The sequence below is a fragment of the Artemia sp. Qi Xiang Cuo genome, chromosome 8, assembly GCF_049724085.1.
Source record: "Artemia sp. Qi Xiang Cuo chromosome 8, ASM4972408v1, whole genome shotgun sequence".
Classification (NCBI taxonomy): Eukaryota; Metazoa; Arthropoda; class Branchiopoda; order Anostraca; family Artemiidae; genus Artemia; species Artemia sp. Qi Xiang Cuo.
In genome coordinates, this window is record NC_142801.1 from 65,412,950 (window position 1) to 65,423,099 (window position 10,150).

Sequence of the window (10,150 nt, forward strand, 5' to 3'; positions counted from 1 at the left end):
AAGAAGGTGTGGGCTAAGGGGGATTGTAAAAATGGGTGGGATCATTTTAGACTGTACTTGGCCAGTGACGTTCTTACTCTGTTGGATATAGTTTGTAAGAATACAGACCAAATCAATTCAGAGTTTGGGATAGATATAGGTTATTATTTTTCAACACCCCATTTACTGATGGATTTAATTTTAAAAATTAGCAGGGAGGAAATAGGCCTAATCACAGATGTAGATCAACACCTTTTTGTAGAGCGTTCAATGAGGGGAGGGTATGTTTTTCACGGGGACCGCGTCTTATCAACTGATCCGAGCGGACAAAGCACCGGTGTAAAGTCAAATGCAGTGTTCTTGGACATGAACTCGTTATACCCCTCGGCAATGTCCCACTACTCTTTGCCGTGTGGGAACTATCAAAGGATTGAAAATCTTTGTGAGCTTCCCGACATTAAAACCGTCGAGGACAACGGGCCACAAGGATGGTTCTTTGAAATTGACGGTCACATTCCACTGGCCCTTCACGACTCAGTCAAAGATTTTGTTTTTCCCTGTATCAATCGACCAGTGACCAGGGAGTCACTGAGCCCCTACAATCGATCATTGGTTGAGGATATGGGGATGCATTAGACTCCCTCTAAACAGAAACTGATTGCTGATTTGGACCCTAAAGAGAATATCGTTGTTCACCATGTGCTTTTGCACTGGATGGTGAACAATGGCTTGAAAATCACCAAAATACATAGGGTCCTGCAGTTCAATCGGAAACCTTATTTGAAAACGTTTATCGATACTTTTGTCGATAAACGTTTTAGGGCAAATTCCAAGGTAGAGAAGGAATTGTACAAGCTCATTCTAAATTCAGCGTTTGACAAAATGTGTGAAAGCGTACGCAACAGATCTCGCTGCGACGTCGTGACTGACCCTCTAGAGTGTGCACAAATTATTGCCGATCCCAATTTTAAATCATTCACGAGCATAGAGGCCGGCATGGTTCTTCTACACAGGAAAAAGCGAAATCTAGTACTGAACAAGAATATAGCAGGCGGTAGTTCAGTACTAGAAATTTCAAAAAAGCTCATGTTGTCGTTCTTTTACAATGTGTGCAAGGTGCAATGGCCACGGGAGGGGGAGGTTCAAGTTTACTATGGGGATACAGATTCTCTGCTGGTAAAGGTAAATGGGACTGAAGATTTATTGGGTGATTTGCAAAATGGGGTGCACATCAGCTCGCGGATGGATTTTACCAACTGGAATACATCCCTCTAACCTAAATTGGTGAAATTTCAAGCCCAAAACAAATTATTAAAATTAAAATCAAAGACAGGGATTGATTTGATATCGCGGGGAGTGTTCCCGGATCCAAAAGTAGATTGTGCTGAGACAAAGAGTGAGGGTGAAAAGAATACATGTAAAGGGTTGCATATGCATTTTGTAAGGAACAATTTCAATATGAGCGTGTACATAGACTGTGTAGAAAGTAGCCTAGTGCCAAGAGCACAAGTGCTTGCAATTTGCTCTCTACAGTATAGAAATTATACTGTGAGAGTAGAAAAAATACAATGTCGTTTATATCTGACAAGTTCTATGTGCTCGAGAATGATGTGAGTGTCCTGCCTCATGGCCACTATCGTACTTCAGACCGAGTTAAATGCGTCGACTATCGTAATCAATTTGGTCTTGATAAACTAACTTAACCCAAGCACTAACCACCACCACTCAACCTTTCATAAATTAACCTAACCAACTAATCTAACCACCACCACTCAACCTTTCATAAATTAACCTAACCAACTAATCTAACCCAAGCACTAACCACCACCACTAACCCATCCACTAACCCGTAGCAGTGACGACACCTATTGTTTTTCCATCGCGGCTCCCGGGGGTGGGGGACCCTTCCCGCGGCCGGCTCCCGGGGGTGGGGGGACCCTTCCCGTGGTCGGCCCCCGGGGGGGGTCCCACCTTTAAATTCACTGTAATGTTCAACTGTGCTAGTTCCAAGTGTATTTTGTTGTTGTATAGAAAAGTTTTGTATAGAAAGGTGTTGTAGATGGACAAAAGTGTTGTACAGAAGTGTTGTACAAAAAGTGTTATCATTGTTCATGTTGAACAAATAGAGTTTTCATGTTGACCAAGTGTCACGTTGAACAAGTGTTATCATATTGCTGTAATAAATGTTGCAATGAAATTTTGTTTTTGTTGTTCTTGAATAGATAGATCTATGGGAAAATTACTACTTATTCATTGGACACATATGATTTACAGTTAGTCATAGTCCGACTGTTGTCAATTGCATGTATTAGTTTAAAACGCCTTTCGGATCATTTCTGTGAGGGCCGTCAATGTCAGAGAAAACAACGCTTTTAGCTAGATTAATTCAAAATTGCAATTAAATGATTTTGGAAAAACAGAAAAAAATCTACTATTGCTATAGTATTTGGCAAGAGTCCTATGATAAAATAAAAGCTATTGCCACAACCATACCAATACAATTCATAAGAGGACTTGATGTTTTCAATAGTATTCAACCGAACTCGTGGCTGATTATTGATGATTTGGCCGAATCCATTGAACAGTTCTTACAGCAATTTCTACAACTGCTTACTCTTCGATCTCACCATGAACACATTTCCATAACCCTAGTTCTACACAACGTGTCTCATCAAAGCAAAAATATGCAGGCCCTTGCATTGAATTGCACCATCTATATCATCTATAGAGTCGTTCGTGATTTTAGCTCACTAATCACTCTCAATAAACAGATAAACCCCAGCACCCCAGAATTTCTGTTGTCGGTGTACACTCAAGCGACTATCAAGCCTTATGGTTACATTTTGCTGGATCTTAATCAGAGCACGCCCGAGGATCTACGTGTAGTCACCGACATTTTCGACAATGAAATTACAGTATATCTTCCGGTGAACAGTAGAAAAGGCTATTAGTTGCTATCATGACACTGAAGAAACTACACGAACAACGGCATTTATTTTCCGGTTTAAACACTTCAAAACCATTGCATAGGAATGTTATACTTAAATATGGTGTCAACAATGTTTTCATTAATCGAGTATCTGAACTTTTCTCAAATTTAACAGAGGGCAATTTTCAACTGCTAGAAGGTTTTAGACAGAAAACAGAGCAACATCATTCCACTGTACGCGCCTTGGATTGTAAAAACAAGGGAAAAAAATTTAAAAGAAAACGGCTCCTTCAGGCAGGTGGTAGCTTTTTCACACTTTTAATGTCAATAATTGCATGACTTGTAAACAATTTTCTCTAGAGAATGGCAAAACCCTATAAATTGACACCATTTCAACTTGTCCTTTCACCATTGGAACATTTTGAAAACAATCTAAACAAATTCATTAATGACGAGAATATTGCCGATGACAAAAAACTGCTTTTACTTCAAGATGCTTTGCGACGTGTGGACAAACATAGACCATATCGTGAGAGACCCGCCGCCGATCCCTCTAAACATGAAACATCTCAAGATTCTTCAAAATCAAAGGAGAAGGAATTGAAATCGATTGTATTGAAAATTGGAAATCTATTGCCACTGACCTATCGAGAACATAGTAAAAGAGTATTATCTTATCTCGTGTTGGAAACTGACGATCAAGTTCAAGTCGACAGCACAGGGAAACAAGTTTGAATTCAGGGAAAAAGTTGCAATCTAGTTTATTTAATTTTTGATATGGTGACGAATCGTAAAAGACTTATATCATTTTAAAATAATTCATACATCTTTATAAGTATATCAAACTTTCCAAAAAGTATTATTGGCAATAAGCAAATTAGAAGGAAACTAAGAGAATATAGTCCACCAACAACACCATTTAAAAAAGAAGAAGATTCAATATTTGAAGATACTAGCACTACTGATTTTACAACACCTGTGGCTGCTAGTCAAAAGCGAAGACGAATTGATTCACCCACCAGAGTGCAAAAGGGGAGTGGACATTACACTACGTGTTTACGTTCAAAATGGATGAAGTTTTGAAAGGTATCTATGAAAATGTTGGCGAAGCGGGAAGTCTAAGTTCTCCCAAAACGCTTTCTAGAGCTGTGTCCGGCACCACATTGAAAAATGCAAAAGAGTATCTAAAGAATGAATCGAGTTACACACTGCATCGAAATCACAGGCTTCGCAGTAAACAATATCGACAAACTAAAGCCTTTTTCCCTCTGCATATAATGCAAACGGATCTTTTAACTTTAGACGCAGTTCAATGACGTCACAATGCAACATACAAGTACATTCTAGTGGCAATCAGTATCTTTAGTCGTTATGCCTATTTCATTCCGCTGCGATCAAAGAGAGGTGTTGAAGTTGCTCTGGCCATTGAAAGTATTCTTGAACAGGATTCCTATAGAAAAATTCAATCAGATCGTGGTAGTGAATTTGTTAATCCTCATGTGCAAAAGGTTCTTTTGAAATATAATACAACACTATATCATAGTCAAAGTCCGATAAAGGCTGCATTGGCCGAACGATTAATAAGAACGATTCGTCTATTAATTTCAAGATATTGCACATTGAAAAATACACCGGCTTTTATTCATGATTTAGATAAAATCATGCAGATATACAACCATCGACCACATCGATCTCTATCCAACTCTAGCCCTCGGGATGTTCACTACAGTGAGAATACATTTGATGCTTTTCTAAAGCAATACTCAAATGACAATGAGAAGAAAAAGAAGAAGAAATTAAATTTTGGTGATACTGTTCGAATTAATAGAACCAGCAATATTTTTGAAAAGGGGAATTATTTATGAAGCACCGAACTTTTTAAAGTGTCCAAAATTCTAGATACCGTACCCATAACTTATCGACCGCGAGACACCAAAGATGATGAAATTCTTGGTTGTTTTTACGAATATGAACTGCAAAAAGTTCAAAACACTAGTGAAACTTATCGCATTAAAAAGATAATAAAGAGTCGTCCTCGAAGAGGTAAGAAACAGTTGCTTGTTGGCTGGCTGGGATACAAGTCGAATTTTGAATTTTGGGTCAGTTCTGCAGATATTAACAATACCCAATGATTTCTATGTGACTTTCATGTCCAATTTTTTTGATCCTCTCTGCAATGACTTGAATAAAACAAGTGATTTTTGGACAAAACTCTCCCCCACCATCAAATTTGACGGAAAGTATGAAGTGGCTCTTGTCGACTGTATTCTCAAAAATACTTATGACATCCCTGAGAAAGGATCGTAAATATGAAATAAAAATTAGACCCTATGATTGGCCACCTCCACCGGGTGATCAAGAACAAATTCAAAAAATCAATTGGATGGATTATCCATACATTGAATGACCCTACGAGGACCTCACCTTTGTGAATGATTTATGTCTTACTATCAATAAAAGAATTTCCGCTCGTAAAAAAGGAGCTTTGTATTTCAACTATTCAAAGGAGGAGTGTAGGATATACATTAGCTAACCTATTGCCAATGAAAAGGTTATTCTCAATGATAATCTAAAGGATATTCTTGGATTTAAGCTCAATATAATCAATGGTAAAAGTGCCGGAAACACTAGTTTCATTTTTGCTGACTATCCGCCTGTCTTCTCCACAGACACTTGTATATTTCTCTACGCCTCATTTGTGGAAACATCTCGTGTTGGTAATTCAAATGTCCCCCTTCTAAGAGTTCTTGAATGAAAAACAAATCAAGAACATATTCATCACTACAATATAAAGTATCTTCAGTATATTCCCGTAAACACTTCCTATTTAGAACTCTGTCAGTTAACACTAAGAACCGAATTGGGGGATCCCATAGCAATTTCAAAGGATTTGGCTGTGATTACATGTCATTTTCAACCAATCGTTCAACAGTAAGATGTCTAATAGAAAAGCGGTATTTACTTGTCCTGATATTGACTTTTATGTTAATACTCTTGGCCCAAGACAACAGGGCAATGGAATGGACTACTACAAGGGTCGCTCGTCAATGTCTGGCTATGGTTTTGGAAGCTTGTTTTCTAAGCTGTTTCGCTCATCGCCACCTCTGGCTAGAAAATATATTGTACCGGCTGCAACGGATTTTGCATCCTCTACACTATACGATTGGGGCTCTTGCAAGGATTTTAAAATAAGTACTATGGGAAATCTTGGGTCGAGTGCGTGAACCCTTGGCGAGAGAATAAAACAAAATGGAAAAGGCTTAAAAAGGTTGAGAAACAATGCATCACTCATCAGTCTCTACTCAGGTCGGAAACGAAAGACATCCCTTTTGTCAAAGAAAAGAAGGGAAAAGCCGACACGTAGTGTAACCAGAAGGCCCAGGAAGAGAATTGTTAGATCGAAACTAGATTTCTTCTCTTAAGGTGTCCTACCTACCACATAAGGATTCTCAGCCCTCAATCACCGCCTCATTGAATCTATTCAACGCCGAAAATGTTGATGTGAGTGTCAAGCATGGATACTATGAACAATTTTATCCACTACAACCCCTCTCTGATAATATCCACTTTCAAATTTATTCCAATGAAGACTACTTCATAGATTTGTCATCCACATTTATAGATTTACAAATGAAAGTCCGGAAATCCGATAGTACAATGCCAGTTCGGGGCGATGGAATATCCTATGAAAATTGTATATTACATAATTTATTTCGTCAAATTAGTGTCTACATCAATGGTACGCTGGTGAGCAATAGCAACAATCTCTCAAATTATGCAAGCTATATGCAATTCATGCTGATGACACCCAACTCATACAAGGAATTGAGAGGCGCCTTCAATGGATATGAATATATTACTAATACTGATAGTAGAGATGCGCTTAAAAATGCTACAACTAGTGAATTACATCTAGTTGGAAAAATATATCATGAAATATTTAATATATCCCAATGGCTTCCGCCCAATATTAAAGTAAATAGAAAGCTGACGCGCGCACCCTCAAATTGCATATTGGGAAAAGAACTTGCTGGCAATCCTGATGTAAGTCTCTCCCTCACCTCAGCAATACTTCATGTACGCAAACAACAGGTTATGAGTTCTGTCGCTTTGGCCGTAGAAAAACTAAGAGCCAATGGAAATAATGCTAAACTACTTGTTCCTCATACAATCACCAATCAACGTCATATAGCAGTGGGCTCCTGCACCTACACGGACTCATCCTTTAACAATGGTGAAGTTCAATGGAAAATGGCCTTGGCATTTGTAAAAAGCGCCAGTGCAATAGGATCATTGACTGAATGTCCAAATAAATCCTAGATGTGTGGACTTTCATCTCTTGTGTGCAAAGTGAATGGTACCCCACTATACAATCTATCTTTTGATAAATCTTATAGAACATTGTACGAGTTGACCGTGCAAACCCTAGATCATGGTTCGCAGCTATTTGAAAATGGTATAACCGAAAATATGTTTGCTAAAACACATGGAATCATTGTATTGGATTTGTCTGGCACACGGGATATGAGTATAGTACGTACGGGGACTGTGCGTTTAGAGTGTACATTTGCCAACCCATTGGCTGAGAGTATTGCCCTAATCTCACTAAATCAATATGAAACCTATTGGGAAATCACTCCCAAAGGCAGTGTTCTACTAGACTTGGCGCCATGAACACCAGTCAAATAATCAGTGTATTTAATATGGACCCCTACATGTCCCAGTACAAATCCTATTGCCTACCCTCGGACTTTCTTGGAAAAATTCAAAGTGTCAACAATACCTTGATTATTGTTAATAGCAGTCCATCGACTGTGCTGACGGGTCATTGGCTGTGCATCTATCAAACAATCAAGACGATTGAATTTTTTGATCCTCTTGGCCTACCCTATACATTCTACACGCCTCACATCAGCAACTATATTGAGAGCAGTTGGAAAACTATTATTCAAAATCGAAAGAGGGTGCAGGATCTAACGACTAAAAGCTGTGGCTTCCATGCGCTACTATATTTTGTGTTCCGATGTCGTGGCTATACTTACAAGCAGTTTCTCCATATTTATGGTGACAATCCACGTCTGAACGACTTTCTAGTGGAAAATATACTTACAAGTGTATTTAGTATTGATTTCAGTGCCCTAAGAATAAAGTGCTTAAAACATGTTTGTGAATTTGTTTATTAATAAAATGTATATATACAACAATGTCTTTAAATCTTCACTTTTAGATTTCTTCATCGGTGTATAGGTAACTGTCGTGAACCACTAATACTGTTAAATCATTTGGATTCACTGTACATTGATCTTGATTGATTGCAAAGTCGGAGTCGCATATTCTGCAGTATAATGTAACTTCGCTCTTGTCATATCTCTTTGTATAGTCAATGATACTATTTGCATTCATATTATGAAATTCACGAGTTTCAATCTGTCTATTTGAAGCAATATCACATACTGTGTTTTCAAGTGGTGAATCACACTCGGTAACTACCAAATAAAAATACTTGGTTTATAGTCATAGTAGGCAGTGTCGTCACAGCGATGACGTAGAAACCAGATTGTCTTGTTACCCCAACAGTTGAATCGTAGACCAGATTCCTCTTCTCAGAATAATTTAAATCCACGAAGATACCAATCTCGTAGAAATAAACTGAAATCACGTTTAGGATTCTTTCCAATCATAGCGGGGTAAGTATTCTCCCACTGATCACATTTATCATTGTGACAATTGGAGCAGAGGTGCCCGCTAGGGTGAGAGTCACACACCTCCTCAAGACATGAATTACATCCTTTAATTTGTACTGCATAGCCTCTATGTAATTTGCAAGGATGACATAATTTACACTTTTCACTATAGTCATCAATACAATATACAATTCTCACATTGAGTCCAACTGCCAAGAGTGTACATGCACAATGGGCATATATAGAAAATTTTTTTGGTTTCCGATGTCAACTCTCTCACAGCTAAAGCGAAACTGATCCTCTTCGCTCGATAAATTCAAAGTATAGGAAAGGGGAGAGGAGTAACTCTGTGACGTTGCCTCTTTCGAAGGAGGAGCCATCTACATTGGCAATGAAAGTATATCCACAATATGATTCTGCCTTGTTCTAATTAATATATCAATAAATTGACTATAAGCGTTCGAATCACATTTTCAAGGTTTCATACATTAGTCGAATGGGGATTATTCCAAATGGCAAGAAAATCATCATCCAAAATCAAATGTTTTTCCATAAACAGTGGATTTGAACTAATTCTCTCTTTCTCGAATTTATTCATTTTTCAATCCTTTCACTCTGACTTCCAACTCTAGGCTTAGCAGAAAAGAAATTTGGTTCGGACACAATAACAACATCGACCTCGATATTCGCTGTGAGCTCGCCCAAAACAACAACAACAATATTGACCCCATTAACCACGTGTTCTCCCTTATGACTCTATCGCGTGCCCAAAACAACAACAACAACATTGACCCCATTAACCACGTGTTCTCTCTAATGACTCTATCGCGTGCCCAAAACAACAACAATAACATTGACACCATTAACCACGTGTTCTCCCTTATGACTCTATAGTCCATGAAAGTGATCAAGTTCCTGTTTTTCCATTCTCACTGACAAAATCCATAAAAACATCAAATAAATTGACCAACACACATAACCATCCATAAAAACATCAAATAAATCGACTAACACACATAACCATCCATGAAAACAGACATAAATGTGACAAAGTTCCTGTTTTTTCATTCTCACTGACAAAAACCATAAAACATCAAATAAATCGACCAACACACATAACCATCCATAAACTATGTAAAAAAAGTTGTAGGTGGCAGCAGGGGTGTCGTCCTGTGCTGGTACCCCCATCTCTACTTACATTCTAATCTATTCAAAGACTTCCTTTTTATACCCACCCAGGAAATACACATTTCTCTTAAATCTTTCCTTATGACAGCCTTCGACCCTATTCGTGCGACGACTTGCTTTTCGTTTCTAGATTGTTGGCCGACAAGGACGATCTTTAGCGATCTGCCATCTTTCATCTGTAAAACTTGGAATGATGATAAACTGTTGATTAAGGTTACAAGTGCTAATTTACTTAGATCTTCTGTAATCCTATGTACTCAATCTATATAATGTATAAATCTATAATCTATATAAATTGGTAAACATCAAACACTCCGTGGTAACGATGTGTAAGTAAGGAGCGACTCGGCTCAATAGTAAGCGAAGCTCT